At 57.8% G+C, this 19,094-nt stretch overlaps 1 protein-coding gene across 1 annotated transcript in view; it reads left to right on the top strand.

Moving 5' to 3' along the window:
- Nucleotides 1-4,642: 4,642 nt before the first annotated feature.
- Nucleotides 4,643-19,094, top strand: part of PACSIN1 (protein kinase C and casein kinase substrate in neurons 1) — a 56,268-nt gene continuing 41,816 nt past the window's right edge. The window contains exon 1 of the mRNA XM_017345050.3: nt 4,643-4,919. The gene's annotated coding sequence lies outside the window, so the exon portion shown is untranslated. The remainder of the gene's footprint in view (nt 4,920-19,094) is intronic.

Here is a 19,094-nt window from a genome sequence, read left to right as displayed (position 1 = left end):
CTATTTCTCTCTCTGTGTAACTCTGACTTTCAAGTAAATAAATCAATCTTAAAATAAAAAAAAAGAATAGCATATGTTGAACTTAACACACAAAGCCTCTGCTTAGGCACCCTGCTTGCACTTAAGGTACACTGCCACCAGGTGGCGATGGTGTCCAGGCCGTGGGGGCAGACACCCCAAGGACAACCTCAAATGGCCTCCTGTTATACTTTGAGAGCGTTCTCCCCAGATGACCCACTGGGCCTTGGTTTTACCACCTGTACTATGGGAATAAGAGTACCTAAATGAGGAATGGGTGTCTTGGCACAGTGGGATGCCCCATCCCATAGCACAGCACCAGGTCATGTCCTTGCTGCTCTGTTTCCAACCCAGCTTCCTGCTAACGTGCACCCTGGGAGGCAGCAGGCAATGGCTCAAGTACTTGGGCCCCTGCCACCCACGTGGGAGGCCTGGATGGAGTTCCTGGCTCCTGGCTTTGGCCTGGCCCAGCCCTGGCTGTTGCAGGCATTGCTGGGGCGGGGGGGGTGATTCAGCAGATGCAAGATGGATCTCTCTCTCTCTCTCTCCCTTTCAAGTAGATAAAAATAAACAAACATAAAACAGAGTACCTAAATGAGATAAGGTATGCGAGATCCTCCCGTGCACAGCCAGGGCTTCAGCGTTTGCCCCTTTGAGAGCTGGCAATTAAGAGCACGGCTTCTGGAACTGGACTGCCTGGGTTTGAAGCCCAGCTCTGCCATTTACCAGCTGTGTGATCTTGGGTCAGTGACTTCACGTCTCTGGGCCTCAGCCTCCCTGTCTGTAAGTTGAGGCGAGCACCCCCCAGCGTTAGTGGGGGGGGGAGGGCTTAGAACGCGGCTGTCCAGGAAAAGGCCGGGCATGTCTCGGGCAGCCTCTGCTCACCTCCTGGACGGAGGCCTCGGCAACCAGCACGTTCAACCCCTGGAGGTGAGTCCTGGGGAAGCCACAGATTGCAAGGCTCCTGACCCCGGTGTCAGGATTCAGGGCACGGCCGGCAACCGCCTCCGGCCACCAGGCAGCCGGGGGAATACAGGTGGAGGGCATAGGGGCTGCTTCTCCTGGCTTTCTGTCCCATGTGCTCACCTCCAGGCATGCATGTCGCTGAGGGGCAGCTGAGGACAGAACCCCGCCCGGCGCTGCGCAGGCTGCAGGGGACGAGGGGGAATCCGGTGACCGGAGCACCTGACCAGCACCCGGCAGATCTGTTTTTAGCTCCAGCTCTGTCACGGATGTGCTGTGTGACCTTGAAGGAGTCACTTTCCCTCTCTGGGCTTCCGACTCCAGCTCTGCCCAAACTGGGACATGATCCCTGCCCTTCCTTTCCAGCCAGAGATGTGGCAAGAACAGAGACGTCCCTAAGACCTCACCGCCTCCTTGAAGCCTTCTGTGTGGGAAGGCACAAAAGAAACTCAAAGCCTTCCCCCAGGCCTCACGTGCAGTGTTAGCGAGTGTTTGGCATTCACTCGCTCATTGATTGGTTTCACACGCCTGTTCGGCGCTGGTCTGTCCTATTGACGTGCCCTCTGTGTCCTGTCCACATTGGAACGCGCCTCCGGCAGGGCCTGTGCCTGCCCCGTTGCTGTGTGGCTGGGAGTCTAAGGCGGGGCCCGTGGGAGCGAGGTTTCCGCAAGGCTGAGAGAAGTGGCTGCTGGGGACAGGAGAGACGTGGCAGGGTCAAGAAGGGCCAAAGTCGTCCTCACTGGGCAGGTGCGCAAAGCGCCAAGGGAGCGGACGGAGGGCCCAGGCTGGTGGACATGTTTTGCAATCACAAAATCCAGGAGGAAGCAGTTTAATTTTAGGAAGCCTGGAAGTTGTGTCAGTTCCTAAAATAACGCTTTATTTTGGATTGCACAGGGCAGGTGTGTGTGTGTGTGTGTGTGTGTGTGTGTGTGCATATGCGTGCTCCATTCTCATTTATTTTTCTGGGCGTGGGCTGCTAAGGTCTGACCCGAATCCGAGGCCTCCAGCAGGAGCTCCGAATGGAGTGAGCCTGGCTTATCTTCCCCCACCCCCCAACCTGCCCCATGCCCCAACCCCCTCCCCACGGTCATGGTCACCTGTCTGGCCAGGTCTCCCTCGCCTGTACCCTCCCCACATGGCCCCAGGAGTTCCAGCTCCCTCGAAGGCGGAGTCTGCTCTGGGCTCCCGGTGAACAGCCCCTGCCCACTGCAGCCCGGCTGGGAGGGGATGCCCTGTTAGGCACAGCTCACGGCCTGGACCTCACGGCCTCTCAAGCCCTAAGAGGCCTGCCTTGGAGCTGCCGCTGACACCCGCGCGGACCCCTGGCACAGCAGACAAGCCTGTTCCCATCTCTGCTGGCCAGGCTGCGCTGCCAAGCCTCTGGGGGAATGAGCTGCTTTGCCTGCACACAGTTCTGTGTACAGAGGGGATTTCCCAGCAGGCCCAAAGGGGAGGGGCTCGCTCAGCGGCCAGAAGAGGAACAGGAGCCGCTGTGTCCCAGGCACGGTGCTGGGTGCCCTGCAGCCTCCCCCCCCCCCATCACACCTCCTCCTGGGCCCGCTGGGAGTCTGTGGGTGGGTAGGTGGGCAGCTGCACTGGAAACTGAGGAGGGGGCAGGGGGAGGGGCCTCCCCAGCCCTGGCCCACCGCACACCCCTTGCACAGAGAGCATGTAGCATGGTTCAGGGCCCCAGCGCTGGCTGCCCATAGAACGCCCCTGGGCTTTGGCGGCCTCTCCCAGGAATCCTTCTTGTAGCACAGTGGGTTGGGCTGCCACTTGGGACATCAGTTAGCATCCTGGCTGCTCCACTTCCGAACCAGCTCACTGCTAACAAGCCTGGGCCCCTGCCACCCACGTGGGAGAACTGCATAGAGTTCCAGGCTCCTGGCATCGGCCTGGCCCAGTCTCAGTTATTGTGGCCTCCTGGGGGCGTGAACCAGCGGATGGAAGCCCGCCCACCCTCTCTCTCTCTCTCTCTCTCTCTCTCTCTCTCCTCCCTTTCTCTGTAGGTCTACCTTTCAAATAAATAAATAGGGGCCGGCACCATGGCATAGGAGGTAAAGCTGCCGCCTGCAGTGCCGGCATCCGATATGGACAGCGGTTCGAGACCTGGCTGTTCCTCTTCTGATCCAGCTCTCTGCCATGGCCTAGGAAAGCAACGGAAGATGGCCCAAGTCCTTGGGACCCTGGACGTGTGTGGGAGACCCAGAAGAAGCTCCTGGCTTCTGGTTTCAGATCGGTGCAGCTCTGACCATTTCAGCCACCTGGGGAGTGAACCAGCGGATGGAAGATCTCTCTTTCTCTCTCTCTCTCTCCCTCCCTCTGCCTCTCTGTAACTCTGCCTTTTAAATAAATAAATCTTTAAAAATAAATAAATAAATCTTTGAAGAGAAATATGTGTATCTCAGCCTCCAGCCCAGTCTAGTTCATCATAATCTCAGTTATCACTCAGTAGCCTGTCTGAATGTCACCTCCTCCAGGAAGTCTTCCTGCATGGCTGTAACCCACAGCTGTCTGGTTTTCTCTAGGACATCGTCTACTCACTTGGCGGTCCTGTGCAGCCTTAGGGTAGGTGCTGTCACACAATCACCCCAAATGAGTGCTAAACGCCTCCGGGCTGCAATGCCCTACACGCAGTCAGTATGCACAGGGTCCCGTGCGGGGGGCCCTGGGGTCACCAGTTTCAGTGCCTCTGCTGAGGGGGTGATAAAAAAGAGACCAGGAAATACACGCCTGTGTGTGACCAGCCCAGGGCAGCCACAGGGAGTGGGGAGGTCTGTGGCCAGCTGGAGACGCCCTGAGTGGGGTGGCGGTTCACATTCACACGCATGCGCACGCAGAAGCCCTCACCCGCCGTCCGCCCTGGTGGCCCCGCGTTCTTGCCTTGCTTCCCTGCGCTTTGTGCGCACCTGTCTGAGATAAAGCCCCCTGCAACTTACACGGACGGCTGTCTCCGCTTCAGGCAGGGCAGGGGTGCGCCGGGCACACAGTAGGCGCCTTACAGATTTGTGCTAAAGGACTGGTCCCCGGGAAGCGCCCCCCCAACCCCGGCTCCAGACTCAAGGGCGCAGGGCAGAAGAGTGAAGCCCTGTGTGTGCGTGTGCGCGCGTGTGTGACTTTTAGGACCCAAGACCCCCAGAGAGCCCCAAGGACATGGCTGTGTGTTTTGGTGACTGAGGAGTCTGCCCCATGGGGTCAAGGCAACATTTCCGAGGTGGGGGTGGGCCATGGGTGGGGTGAGGTGGAGGGAGTCATCACACACACACACACACACACACACACACACACACACACACCCCTCGGACGTACCCTGCATGTATGCGGTCAGAGGGACGAGAGGGCAGAAACACAGATATCCAGCCGTGGCGGGGGGGGGGGGGTCAGGAAGGGCGTGGAGAGACAGCCCCCCCTCCATAGGAGCTGGCAAGTGGGGTTGGGTGGGGGGCGCGCTGGGAGAGGAGTTTGGGGAGGGGGCTGGAGAGGGAGGACTGAGGAAGGATGGGGCGGGCTAGGGGGCTCAGGAGGAGGCAGTGCGGGAAAGGAGCTGTCCGCACCCCCGCCCCTAGAGCCCGCTGCCCGGCCCCGGCGGCCCGGGAGGAGAGAGCTGGGCGCCCCCGCTTGCGCCTCCCCCGCCCGGGCGCGGGCTCCGCCGTCGCGGCCGCCTCGGCAGCCGGGGCGCCGCCACCTGCGCAGCCTGCGCCGCCCGGCCGCGCCGCCATTGGCTCGCTAAAAATGCCTCTCTAATCGGCTCGGCCGCGCGCTCCGCCCGCCCCTGACCTTCCTGCTTCCCGCAGCCCCGCCACAGCCCGGAGCGAAGCGGCGCGGCGGCCGCGCCAGCCTCCTCCTCCCCCGGGAAGCCTTCCGGGCTTGAGGCCGGGCCCAGGTGCCCCGCGTCGCCCCGTGGCGCCGCCCATGGTACCCGGCGCTCCTGCCCCCAGGTAGGGGTCTGGCCCTTGAGAGGGCTGGGGTGGGTGGGGACCCAGGTGGCAGGTGCGGGTTGCTGGTGGGTGCAGGGTGACTTCTTCCAGGCCGGGGGTTGAGGGGAACCGGGCAGTTACCTGGAGAGCGGTAGGCACACGGCCGGAGAAGCTTCGCAGGCGCCCCGGCTCGTGGGCATCACCCAGGCAATGCCAGGAGGCCCTTGCGCTGGGTCCCTGGGGGAGACGGAGCTGGCGAGGCCTTCACCTTGGGGGGGGCGCAGGAAATGGGTTCCTTGGGAAGGTGCAGTGGGGCCCCGGTGTCCAGGTGTCGGGCAGGGGTGGGCGGGCTGCGCCAGCCTGGTGCGCGGCTATTTGTGGATCAGAGTGGGCTGGGGAGAAACAGGGCTGATGCTGCTGCGCTTGGTTTACAATTACAGCATTTCCTCTGGCACTCACCCCTTCCCCCACAGCTGGGGGTGGGCAGGGGAGCAGGGAGGAGGCAGTGGGAGGGAGATGATGCTCAAGGGCCGGCAGGTAGGGCAGGCGCACCGGTGCGGGCCACTGCCCTCCCCGCAAGCCTCAGCTCCCTTGCTGCCTGCTGGAGCCCCCCCCCCTTCCCTGCTTTCACCTTGCAGCAGGCTGTGAAAAGGTAAAACACGTCGTTAGGGTTTGGGGGCTACACTGGCCAGGCCCAGCTTCAAGCCCCAGCTGCTCCCTGCCCCCCCGCAGCCCAGCTCTGCCCTCCAGGGCAGTGACACATGTGGCTGCTTTTTTTCTAGGTGCAACCATAAATAGCCTGCATTGCCCCCAGCACCTGGCACAGCCGGGTGCAAACCGGGGGCAGTGTGGCAGGGATTTTGGAGGTTCTGTCCCCGCTCCTGGCCTTCCCAGCACGGGTGCAGGTCACCACCCACAAGTACCCCCCCCCCCCCCCAGTACGGCTCTTCTGATGCCCCCGTGAGCTCCTCATCACCTGCCCCAGCCTCCTGGACCCCGTGTGCCTCTGGCTTGGGTATTTCTGTCTTGTCCGTTGCCCTGTGGAGCAGAAGTGCTCTGATCCCTCTCTGTCATTGCCCCTGCCCCTGCGCAGGGGGAGGCACCAAGTAAATGTGGACTGACTGACTGAATGAACATGAACTTGGCAAAACAGAGGGCAGCTGGGAGGAGGGGGGCTCTCTGTCCACTCCTGAGGACCAAGAGCTGCTGGACACAGCTCCATGACGCCCTTCCCAGGCCAGGAAGCAGAAGCCAACGCGGGCTGCTTTGGCTCCTGGAGATAAGAAGTGTTGCTCCAGTGGGGCTATTTTTTCTTTAAATCTCTCTCTCTCTCTCTCTCTCTCTCTCTCTCTCTCTCTCTAGTCAACATTCATTTATTTGAAAGTCAGAGTTACACTGAGAGAGGGAGAGACAGACAGAGCTCTCCCATCTGCTGGTTCACTCCCCAGATGGCCGCAATGGCTGGAGCTGGGCCGAATGGAAGCCAGGAGCTTCCCCCCGGTCTCCCACGTGGGTGCAGGGGCCCAAGCACTTGGGCCACCCTCCACTGCTGTCCCAGGCACATAAACAGGGAGATGAATCAGAAGTGGAGCAGCTGGGACTCGAACCAGTGTCCGTTTGGGATGCTGGTGTCACAGGCAGTGACTTACCCTGCTACACTGCAGTGCTGGCCTCTCCAGTGGGTCTTGTTGGGCCCCCGGCTGGATTGCCCAGGCCTGGTCCAAGCTGGGGGGAGGCCTGAAGTGGAGGCGTGGCTCTCGGCAGGCACTGGGTGGCTGCCTTCTCGGGGTGCCATGTTCAGGCCAGGGATCTCTGCCACTGTCCCAGCCCTTAGGAGGGGAATGCAAGCCAGCGTCAGGGAGCCTGCACAAGCCAGGCTGTGCGCAATCTCTGGGGTGCGCATAGCGAGGCTGGAGCCAGTGGAGTGACACTGTTGCATGGGGGAGCAGACCCAGGCCAGAGGAGAAGCCTGCCCCCGAGGGTTCCAGCCTGGGCAGGAGGCCTGAGAAGCACGTGGACGTAGGCAGAGCTCTTTCCCAGCCCTGTCGCCTTGGGTAGCCCTGTGGTCTCCGCAGCGTGCGGCTGCCCCTCCCTTCCCACCCCCCCCCCCGCTCCCAGCTGCTCTGATGCCCTGTGCATAGCCGCCCCTTCTACCCCCTCCTCCTCCCCCAGGAGTCCAGGGACGTGTCTCTTCCTTTTAGAAGCTTCCCCAGCTTGGGCTGAGAGCCTCAACCATGACCCCCTTCCCCCGCCCGGCTGCTTGTTTCCCCGCCCCCCCCCCCCCAGTGTCCTCTGCACTTGAGGTTGTGTCTTCCGGAGCTGTGACGTCTGGGCGCAGAGTCTGTGTCCTGTGTCCCGAATCCCAGGGCCTGGCCAGAGTGTCCTCGACTGTGTAGGCACAGCCATCAGGAGGTGAGGGACCCATTCAGGAGCTTGCACCTCCGCCGCCCAGCAGCAGGGGGCGGGGCAGTGGGCCTGAGACGGTGGGGGGACATGGGGCTGGGGGTGGGCACCAGTTTCTTCTGGGGAGGGGTTTTCTCGGGAAGCAGGTGGCCCGCGTGTGGGGGCAGCGAGTGTGCCGGACGGGGGCACGGCTGCTTGAGTGTGCTCTCCGGCCTCCCTCTGCCTGCTCGCTGTGCACTGTTGAGAAGGCGCCGCTGCGCCCGGGGTAGGGAACCCTTTCATGGCCCGCTGAGGGGGCAGGCGCCGCAGGATGCCTGAAGACTGGGCCTCAGAGGAGTCCACACCTGCTCTTTAAAAATCACCAGGGCAGGTGTTTGTGCAGTGGTTAAGATGCTTGTAGCCCAGGTCAGAGGGCCTGGGTTCAAGGCCCGGCTCCGCTTCGAAGTCTAGCTTCCCGCTAATGCACACTCGGGGAGGCAGCCGGTGATGGCTCAAGTACTTGGGTCCCTGCCAGCCACGTGGCAGACCAGAATCGAATTCCCGGCTCCTGGCTTTGGCCTGACCTAGCCTCGGCTGTTATGGACATTTGGGAAGTGAACCAGAGGATAGAATCTGTGGCGGCTGGCGCTGTGGCATAGAGGTTAAAGCTGCCACCCACGGTGCTGCCATTCCATACGGGTCTCTGATCGTGTTCTGGCTGCTCCACTTCTGATCCAGCTCCCTGCTAATGGCCTGGGTAAAGTATTGGAAGATGGCCTAGGTGTTTGGGCCTCTGTCACCCACGTGGGAGACCCAATTGAAGCTCCTGGCTCCTGGCTTTGGCCTGGCCCAGCCCTCGCCCTTGCAACCATCTGGGGAGTGAACCAGCAAATGGAAGACCTCTCTCTCTCTCTTTCTCCCTCTCTGTAACCCTGACTTCCAAATAATTAAATAAAACATTTTTTAAAAGATCTCTGTTTTTCTCTCTCTGTGTTTGCCTTTCAAGTAAATAAAAATAAATAAATAGAAATTGTTTTAAGTACTTGGTTTTAGCATGCTGTGTGGTGGCTCAGGTAGGCCTGCCAGGTAAAATGCAGGCAGCCTAGTTAAATTTAAATTTCAGCTAAGCCATCTGTTTGTTTTTATTGCTTTTTAGTATAAGTATGACCTACATACTGCACGAGTTATACTTGTACTAAAAAGCAAAAATTGTCACTTACCTGAAACTCAAGTTGAACCTTGATTGATGCAGCGTGGCTGCTTAAGGCTGGGAAGGGGAGGGGTGGAGGGAGAAGCGGAGGCAGAACGCGGGAGGTCCTAGTCCTCTTTCCTTGCTATCTTGCATGCTTGTTGGAAGCTGACAGTTCTAAAGCGTTAACATGTCCGGTGTTAGAAGTCGGATGTTTCAGAGTGTGCATCCGGGCCCGCTCTCTGTGCTGTCCAGGGAGTAGCTCCGCCTTTGTGGACTTTGGCTTCCTGGTGCTGTTGAGGAGTGAAGACGGTCCTGATTCCCGTGGGACCAAGGGAGATTTGACGATCAAGGATGGCATCACCAAATGAGGTTAATCCAATCGAGAAATAAAAATCCTCACCGTAATAAGGCTCTTAGCGGGCAGCGGGTGTGGGAACTGGGACTCTCCCATCAGAGGGGAGAACCATGGGTACGGCCTTTTTAGAAAGGTAGATCAGGGGCTGGCGGGCGTCATGATACAGTGGGTAAAGCTGCGGCCTGCGATGCTGGCATCCCACGCGGGCACTGGTTCGAGTCCTGGCTGCTTCACTTCTGATCCAGCTCCCTGCGAATGGCCCGGAAGCAATGCTTGGGCCCCTGCACCCACGTAGGATACCCGGATGGAGCTCCTGACTTCCTCCTGGCCTAGCCCTAGCCATTCCAGCCATATGGGGAGCAAACCAGCAGATGGAAGATCTCCCTCTCTCTCTGACTCTGCCTTTCAAATCATACATCTTGGGGTGGGGGGGGGGGGAGGAAAAGAAGGAACAATCAGCCAGGTGTCTGCTGGAGGGCTGGGGGCGCGCCCAGGACCAGTGCTCGTCGTGACTTTAAGCCTCGTCCTTGGTGATGGCCACGTGTCTGCCGTGTGCCAGGCACTGTTTTTGGAGCTTGAGGGCCTGAGACTCAGGGCAGACCTGGGTACTGGTGTGGCAAGATGGTTGCGGCAGGTGGCTTTTGTAGGACAGCGTGTTTAGGGTGATGCAGTGTTCAGAACCCACGTGTGTATCTTTGTCCCCCTGGACGCGTATGTGCATGCAGACGCGTGGAAGGCTGCACACGTGATGTTCTCAGCGCTTACCCCGGGGCGGTGTGGACACGCCGAGTGCTAGGAACAACGGCGCTGGTTTCCCCTTTCGTAGCCATCCTGCCCCATTTGCCTTTTCTGCAGCAAACATTGTTACTCATAAACAAACCATAGCTGCATTCGATAACACCTGCAGTGCTTTTCTTAGAGATTGAAAAAAAAGGGGGAGCTTGTAAATTGCATTCTCCTGAATTTGATGGCATTTGAGTCATATGCTGCCATGTGGGTTGAAAGGTTTTTATATTTGTGACTGGTTTCAAACTGTTCCGCTCTGGGGCTGATGTCTCTTCCGCTTCTTCCTTCCAAACCTGTGGCGGACAAAACCTGGTGGGAAGGGAAGGGGCTCGGGGATGTCTGAGGGGCCCTGGCCAAAGCTCAGTAGGCAGGGAGTGGCGATTGCCTGTCGCTGGCACACGTGTCCTGGGGGCGGGGATCCACTCACACTTGCAGGTACTCGTCTGAGTACTTGTATTTAGTCCTCTCGGAAAGCTCATGGGGTCACTCCCATTTTACAGATGGGCCAACTGAGGTTAAGTGACTTGCCGGAGCTCCCACAACGAGCAAGCAGCCAAGCCGGGCTCCACCGCTGTGCAGCCTGGCTCCTGAGGCTGCGCTGCTAACCTCTGGTCAAGGGTTGCAGGGGTCGCCCCTCTCAGAGAATGGGGCAGGCATCCCCAGAAGACTGGGGCTGGGGCTTCTGCAGGAGGCAGATCTGGGAGCAGAGAATGGCCAGGATCAGAGAGGCCGGGACAAGGGTGGGAAGGCCGGAGTGGAAACATGTGCAGGCACACAGGGAGGTTGTGGCCAGGGGGCCGGGGCCACATAGCCTGGGTTGCTGGCCCTGGACGGTTTAAACTGTCTGCCTCATTGGATCTGCTGGGGCACGTGGCACCTGCTCCTTCTCACCGGTCCTGATGGAGAGAGATCCAGCATCCCTGACTTTCCCTGGGGCCCCGTGTCCCATCCGGGGCCTGCCTGGGTCCACCTTGACCAGTTGCAAGGAGGCCAAGACGGGGCAGGAGGGCCGGGGGTCCAGGCTGGGATCTCAGCCCTGACAGTACCTCCAGTACCTCATGAGGGCGTTGTGTCACCAGTCACCTCCCTTGCTCTGCTTCCTCTTTTTTTTTTTTTTTGACAGGTAGAGTTATAGACAGTGAGAGAGAGAGAGAGAGAGAGAGAGAGAGAGAGAAACAGAGAGAAAGGTCTTCCTTCCGTTGGTTCACCCCCCAAATGGCCGCTACAGCTGGCGCTGCGCCGATCCGAAGCCAGGAGCCAGGTGCTTCCTCCTGGTCTCCCATGCGGTGCAGGGGCCCAAGCACTTGGGCCATCCTCCACTGCCTTCCCGGGCCACAGCAGAGAGCTGGACTGGAAGAGGAGCAACCAGGACTAGAACCTGGAGCCCATATGGGATGCTGGCGCCACAGGCGGACGATTAACCAAGTGAGCCACGGTGCCGGCCCCTCCTCTCTTTCTTTGCAGACTTCCTATGGGAAAGTAAAAGCAGCCCCAGAGGTAGAGAAAGTGGCCGGTGAACCACTGCATCCCCCGCTAGCTCAGGTATGCCCCCCCATCCTGTCCCCCTGTGAAGCAGTCATCCCGGGGTTAGGCAGCCTCGCGTCCTAGGTGTGTGGAGCGACCAGCTGGCCCTCTGTATCTGGGATCCACATCCGCAGATTCGACTGGGATCATAAGTTTTTCAAAAAGCACGGAGTGTGTACTGCACCTGGGCAGCATGGTTTTCCTTCTCATTCCCTAAACAATACAGTGTAGCAACTCTTGACAAAGCATTTATATTGTGCGAGGTGCTCTAAGTAATCTAGAGGTGATTGAAAGTACACAGGAGTATGTCACGGGCTCTACGCAAATATTTGGCCAGTTTCTGTAAAACACTTGAGCATCAATGGATTTTGGTACCCAAGGTTGCGGGGGGGTCTCTAAAAGATAGTGGCTTTTCCTAACAGGATCACAACACCATCCTCACGCCTAAACAGTCAGTCCTTCCTATCATCCAACACCCACTCTGTGGTGGGCATCTTGCCTGTGGTCGCAGACATGGGTTTTGTTTTGTTTACAATGTAAATCAGTATATAAATCAGTATGTAAATGAGGCCCACCCAGTTGATATAGCATAGTCTCTTTCAATCTGTAGGCTTCCTCTGCACCTTTGTCTCATTCCTTAGCGTTCCGCCCAGTGAGGAGAGCCGGTGACTGTCCACAGGACTTGCCGTGGTGCGGTTTGGCATGTTCCTGTCCTCCCAGTAAACCGGCAGTGGGACTCACCTGCCTGGCGACCCCTCCATGTCTCCTACCTCCCTCGCCACCTCCACCCCTCTCCCCCCCCCAGCTGCCTTCTCCTTGGCCTCTGCTGCTCCCCAGGATGCGCGCTGCCGTCATCCCTGTCCCCTCCTGGGCCCAGCCACCAGACAGACCCTTGTAAAACCCGAATCAGGTCCTATCCTTCCTCGGCTCCGAACTCTTCAGAATGGAACCCAGGGCCCTCCGCAGAGCACTGTAACAGCCCACAGACAAGGCTCCATGGGAGCTGGCTGCCGGCTCCCTCGGGCCTCCCAGCCCGTTCTCGGCACAGCAGACACCCTGCCTCAGGGCCTTTGCACTGCCACCCCCCTGTGCCAGGAATCCCCTTCCCCGATGACGCATAGCTCCTGATGCTCACATCTCTGCTCTCTTTCACCCTCAGAGGACTTTTCAGACCCCTCATCTGAAATAGCCCCGCTGCGCTCCACCCCCAGCCCCGCCTTACCATCCTTCACGGCACGTTTCCCTGTACCGTCTCCCTTAGCTGCCTGCGAGTTTCATGAAGGCAGGGCGGGGCTTAGGCAGGCGGCGTGACTGTCCCCCGACTCTGCCTACGGAGCAGGCCTCCTCCCCCTTCAGCGTTGCTGGTTCCTCTCCTTGTGGTGTTTCCTGAAAAACACAACCGACCCCATGCTCGCGCATGCTGCCTCGGAGTTTACAGAGTACTTCCTGTCCCGGGCCAGTTCCCGCCCAGGATTCCTGCAGGCATGCTCGCGTGCTGCCGGCTGGAGCCTGGAGACCGACCCGTGGGCAGCACAAAGCACTTTCAGACGGCTACACTGAGGCCGCAGACAGCCCACCGGCTCTCGGACGAGGTCGTCGGTGAGCATGGGCCAGTGTTAGGATTCCAGTGAGGGTTTCAGTGTGGCCCTGCCCCCCACCCTGCTTCCTCCCCTCCCCCAGCCCCACCCAGCCCCACCCACAGCAGGGTATCTGGTGACACCCCTATATCGGCGCCTCCATCAGACACCCCCACTTGCTCCGTGGGTGTTGGGTGACTGGCAGCCTGTCACCAGCTCCACTTGGCCCTGCCCCAGGTGGGGCGGCTCTGGCGGGAGGCCTCCCAGGCTCTGCCTCCCTTCCCAGCCCCACTTGTCGTCGGTCCTCACGGTCCTCACCGACAGGGCTGGCAGATCACAGCAGGGCTTCCTTCCTGCCAAATGGGCCCAAGACAGGCCTGGCTAGAAGCCACACCACGTGACTGCTGCTTGGGGGGCTTGGGGTGGTGGCTACGAGGGTCTGTGAGGCTGAGGCAGCTGAGGGCCCCCAGGCCCACTTGCTTTCCGCCACCCCCCGGGGGGTCCTCCAGACTTCTGAGCCCTTGCTGAGCTAGGCAGAGCCAGTGGAGGCTGGAGCCCAGGTCTGGTGTCGCCCTCCTCCTCCTCCTCCTCCTCCTCCTCCTTGGGCTGTGCTCAGGAGGGTCCGTGCCCCTTGGCAGAATGTAGGGAACATTTCTGTGAATTTGGGGCAGGAGCTAGCAAGCCCAGCAGGTGCAGAGAGAGGCCTGGCCGTGGGGAGGTGTGGCCTTCGGGAGCAGAGGCGGAGCCATCCGGTCATCTGGCCACCCGCTTGGTCTTGGTCATTTTGTTAGGTCTTCCATCTGCTGATTCACTCCCCAGATGGCTGCAACAGCTAGAGCTGAGCAGATCTGAAGCTAGGAGCCGGGAGCTTCTTCCAGGTCTCCCACTTGGGTGCAAGGGCCCAAGCACTTGAGCTATCTTTTATTGCTTTCTCAAGACCATAGCAGAGAGCTGGATTGGAAGTGGAGCAGCCAGGACTTGAACTGGAGCCCATGTGCAGGCCGGGGCTTTAACCCGCTGCGCCACAGCGTCGGCCCCTCGCTCCATACATTTTAACCAGCTAATACAAAGCCAGCACCTGAGTCACCACCATCTAGGTAAAGAAAAGGAGCATGGCCACAGCTCCCAAAGACCCTTCCCTGGCACCAGCCCCTCCCTTCCCCAGAGGCCCCCCCCCCTCGATTTATTCTCAATAATTAGGGCTCTCAGATGCTGTGTTACTAGGTAAGTCTGCATTCAAAACCAGTCTGTCTCTGTTTCAATTTGTAGCTAATGGAATTGTGTATTCTTTAAAGTCTGGCTTTTTTTAAAAAATGTTTACTTAATTTATTTGAAAAGCAAAGAGAGAGGGAGAGATGGAGAGAGGGAGAGATGGAGAGAGGGAGGGAGGGAGGGAGGGAAGGAGGGAGGGAGGGAGGGAGGGAGGGAGAGAGGTCTCTGCCATCCCCCAGGACCCACAACAGCAGGAGCTGGGCCAGGCTGAAGCCAGGGGCTGGGAACTCCCAGGTCTCCCATGTGGGAGGTGGGAACCCAAGTACTTGAGCCCTCACTGTTGCCTCCCAGGCTGTGTGTTAGCAGGAAGCTGCATCAGAAGTGGAGGTGAGGCTTCTAGCAGGCGCTGTGATACGAGCTACAGGCGTCTCAGCCAGCGTCTTCTTAACCACTAACTAGGCAGATCCTCCCCAGCCTGGCGTCTTTTCTCTTTACCTACATCCAAGGTGTTATTTGTAGCGGCAGTCCTTTCATTCTGCTTGTTTTTTAAAAATTTTTTTATTTGAAAGGCAGAGTTGGAGACAGAGAAAGATCCCTTCTGCCCGCTGGTTCACTCCCCAAGTGGCTGCAATGGTCAGTGCTGAGCCAGGCTGGAGCCAGGAGCCAGGCCTGCTGTCCCCTGCTGCACTCAGCCCTGGCCCTCCTCGCATTTTTCTTTTCTTTCTTTTTTCCTGACTTTCTTTTTAAAGATTTATTTATTTATTTGAAAGGCAGAGTTACAGAGAAGCAGAGGTAGAGGTAGAGGGAGAGGGAGAGGGAGAGAGAAGTGAGAGAGAGAGAGAGAGAGAGAGAGAAGTCTTCCATTCACTAGTTCACTCCCCAAATGGCCACAATGGCCAGAGCTGAGCCAGTCCGAAACCGGGAGCCAGGAGCTTATTCCAGGTCTCCTGCGCAGGTGCAGGGGCCCAAGCACTTGGACCATCTTCTACTGCTTTCCCAGGCCTTAGCAGAGAGCTGGGTCAGAAGTGGAGCAACTTGGACTTGAACTGGCATCCATATGGGATGCCGGCACTGCAGACGGCAGCTTTACACACTACACCACAGCGCTGGCCCCTGCATTTTTCTTTACATGTGCAGTTGCTCCGTGGTATCCATAGGTTCCACACGCATGGGTTCAATCCATGTGAATCAAAAATATTTGTAAAAATAAAATTGAGTCTCAGGCCCAGTGATGTGGCATAGTGAGTAAAACTGCCACCTGCAGTGCTGGCATCCCATATGGGTGCTGGTTGAAGTCCCAGCTGCTCCACTTCCAATCCAGCTGCCTGCTAATGTGCCTGGGAAAGCATTAGAGGGTGGCCTGAGTCCTTGGGCCCCTGCACCCACGTGGGAGACCTGGATGAAACTCCTGGCTCCTAACTTTGGTCTGGCCATTGTGGCCATTTGGGGAGTGAACCAGAAGATGGAAGATTGCGCGCTCTCTCTCTCTCTCTCTCTCTCTCTCTCTCATTCTGACATTCAAATAAATAAATCTTTTTTTTTTTTTTTAAATTGAGTCTGTATGGAACACATACTGATGATTTTCCTTGTCATTTTCCCATGGACAGTAGAGCGTAACAGCTGTTTACACAGCATTCACATGGTATTCAGTGTTACAGGTAAACTGGAGATGATTTGAAGGGCATGGGAGGGTGGGCTGGTGTTGGGGCACAGCAGGTTAAGTTCACCGCCCGGAACATCTTTGTCCTGTGTCAGAGTACCTGGTTTGAGTCCCTGTTACTCTGCTTCCAGTCCAGCTTCCTGCTGATGTGCTGGGAGGCAGCAGGTGATGGCCCAAGTATCTGGATCCTTGCCACCCATGTGGGACACCCGGATGGAGCTCCTGGCTCCTGGCTTTGGTCTGGTCCTGTCCTGACTTTTGTGGCCATCTGAGGAGTGAACCTGCGGATGGAAGACCTTTCTCTCTCTCTGTCTCTCCCTGTGTCCCTCTCATTCTGCCTCTCAAGTAACAAAACTAAATAAGTCTTTTTTAAAAAATGAAGTGCATGGGGGGATGTGCTTAGGTTATACACAACTACTACGTCGTTTTGTTCGAGGAACTTGGCATCCGCAGATACCGGGGAAGAAGGCTCTGCCAGTTTACCATGAAATCACCTGTGGATAGTCCACGAGTCACGGATCCAGCCTGCCACTGACATGGGTTGTTTCTGATTGGTGGCAGTTTTGCAGGGTGCTGCTCCTTAGCTTCTTATGCATGTCCCCAGGTGAACACGCAGCCGCCCAGGTCTGTGGCTGGGAGCGGCATTGCTCCACCCCAGGGCGTGTGACCCACAGCCCTACAGATAAGAAGCCGTGTAGCAGAGTGGCTGCACCGGCTCCCTCATCCCCAGGCAGCTCGTGCAGAATCCACAGTGCCTGCAGTAACGTGGTTATTTGTAGGCCTCTTAGTATTCTTGGATGTAGATTTTTGTTATTGTTATGGACTTTTATAAGTTTGACGGGTTTCACTGCTGGTCATTATTCTCAGTGGTGCTCAGATTGTCCCATCTTTTTCCACTGGGAGTCTTTTTTTTTTTTTTAATTATTGTTGGCTGGCGCCGCGGCTCACTAGGCTAATCCTCTGCCTTGCGGCGCTGGCACACTGGGTTCTAGTCCCGGTTGGGGCGCTGGATTCTGTCCTGGTTGCCCCTCTTCCAGGCCAGCTCTCTGCTGTGGCCCAGGAGTGCAGTGGAGGATGGCCCAGGTCCTTGGGCCCTGCACCCCATGGGAGACCAGGAGAAGCACCTGGCTCTTGGCTTTGGATCAGCGCGGTGCGCCGGCCGCAGCACGCCAGCCGCGGCGGCCATTGGAGGGTGATCCAACGGCAAAAGGAAGACCTTTGTCTCTGTCTCTCTCTCTCATCGTCCACTCTGCCTGTCCAAAAAACAAAAACAAAAATTATTGTTTATTTATTTTAAAGCATTTGATTGAAATACAGTATACATAGCAAGACATACACTAGGTGTCCAGATAAATGAGTTTTTGGTCCTCTGGCTGCGCTCACGACCAAGGCTGAGATTAAGAACGAGATACCACTAGTTCCGGTTGGGAACTTTCCAAGTAGACCCTAGCGGTGCTTTTTCTGCAGCCACACCCTTGATCTCTGGGTTGCGGATGCTCCAGGCTCTCCAGAGATGGACTCAGCCATCCCTCCAAGAAGCTGCAAACACATTTATATAAATGCAACTTTAAAACTGAGCTGAAACCCATATACTGTACTATGCACTCCTTTAACATGTTCAGTTCAGCGGCTTTCAATATGCGTGCAAGTTGTGCAACCATGGCCACTAATTCCCAAATGTTTCCATTACCTGGGAGAGAAACCCTGTACCCATCAGCACTTCTTTTCAATGCCCACGCCCTGCCCCGCCTTCAGCTCTGGCAGATTATCTCCAGCCTCTGCTGTTGTGCCTCTGCTGGAAGTCCTGTGAGCCTTTTGCGATGGCTCCTTTTGGTTGGTTTGTGCTTCAGGTTCATCCGTGTGTAGCACGTAGCGACTTCCTTCCTGGGTATGGCCAGTCGCAGTCGTATCATGGATACCGCCTTCTGTTTGTCCCTTCAGCACTGGTGGGTGTTTGAGTCGCTCCCTCTTTTTGATTATTAGGACTGCTTCCGAGAGCATCTGTGCGGCGCCTTTGTGTGGCCGCAAGGTTTCCTTTCTCTTGGGTATGTTCCTAGGAGCGGATTGCTGGGTCACGCCCTGACCATGTTTAGCCGCACCGTTGTACGTTCCCACCAGTGGGGTTCGAGGGCCCCGGCTGCTCCGCCGCCTCCGCGGTGGGGAGCCATGCTCGTGGGCGTCTCGCTGTGGGTTTCTCTTGCTGCTCCCTGAATGGTAGCGACGTTGAGCGTCTTGTGTGCTCCTTTCCTGTTGTATTTCTTCGTGGATGAATGTCCCTTCACGTCCCTTGAGCAGTTTTTAATGGCATGATCGTCTCTTCATTGTTGAGTTTTTAGTTCTTTATCCGGGATCCCAGATCCTTGTCAGATCTATTATGTGCACATATCTTCCCCTCTTTGTGGAGTGTTTTTTCCCCATGGATCTGTGTGTGGGAAACGTCCTCAGAGGCTCCCAGCTGGGGGTCTCAGGCGTCAGACGTTCTGAATCCTGGAAGTCCGTGCCAGGACCCACCCGAAGGCCTCAGAAGTTCTGGGCTACAGGCGTCAGCCTTGCCCAAGCCCTTCATCCCACAGGGGGCCTGGGAGGCGGAGGCGGAAAGTGGTTTGCCTTGGGCCCCATGGCCGGGCTCAGGGGACACCAGTCGGCTCCCCAGTAGGGTTTCCATTGCTCCTCTGGGGGTCCCCACCCTAGGTGGGTTTATGCTCCCCGGAACTCCACACTCAGCCCCTCCCCACACGTGAGTGGGGTCCCGGGTGACTCTACAGTGGTGGTACTTGTCATCTTGCACTTGTCAAAACCTGTGGGATGTGCCACACCGCATGTGGACCTGGGTAGGGGGGCAGTGTCATCAGTGCAGGTGCATTGACCGTAAAGAATGCACCATGCTAGGCAGGGTGTACTGGTGGTAGGGGAGGCCGTGCGTGCGGGTGGCACAGGCCCATGGGAACCTGTGCTTTCTGAGAACCTAAGACTGCTCTAGAAAATAAAGCCCACCAGTTAAACATATCGAGGAGTGATAAGTGTCACGAAGGGAAAGGAGAGCAGGGGTAAGGGCTAGGGAGTGATGGGCACGGCTGGAACTGGGGGTCAGGGATACTGAGCAGAGACTTACAGCAAGGAGATGAGCCCCCTGGATTTCAGGGGTGGAGCAGCCCGGCACAGGAAAGAGCATGTGCAAAGACCCTGCGGCAGGAAAGAGCTTGATGAGCTTGAGACGGAGCAGGAAGCCAGACTGCCTGGAGTGCAGTGAGGGACGGGGAGCAGCTGGAGGTGGGGTGCGCAGGCTGGGGCTCACAGCGGGCTGCCTGCCTGCCAGTCGGCCAAGTGGAAGCTCACGGTCTTGTTCCCAGGGAGGGGGTGAGTCACTAGGGGCTGTCAGCAGGAGTGTGATGTGTCATTTTATGTTTATGTTTTAGAAGGATGACTGCAGCTACTGTCTGCCAAACAGACAGCGGGGGGCCGGGGTGGTAGCCAGGAGGCCGGTTAGGAGGCTGCACAGTCCTCCCCG

The sequence above is a fragment of the Oryctolagus cuniculus genome, chromosome 5, assembly GCF_964237555.1.
Source record: "Oryctolagus cuniculus chromosome 5, mOryCun1.1, whole genome shotgun sequence".
Classification (NCBI taxonomy): Eukaryota; Metazoa; Chordata; class Mammalia; order Lagomorpha; family Leporidae; genus Oryctolagus; species Oryctolagus cuniculus.
Note: the sequence above shows the minus strand (reverse complement) of the source record. Positions and strands in the feature narration are given on the sequence as shown.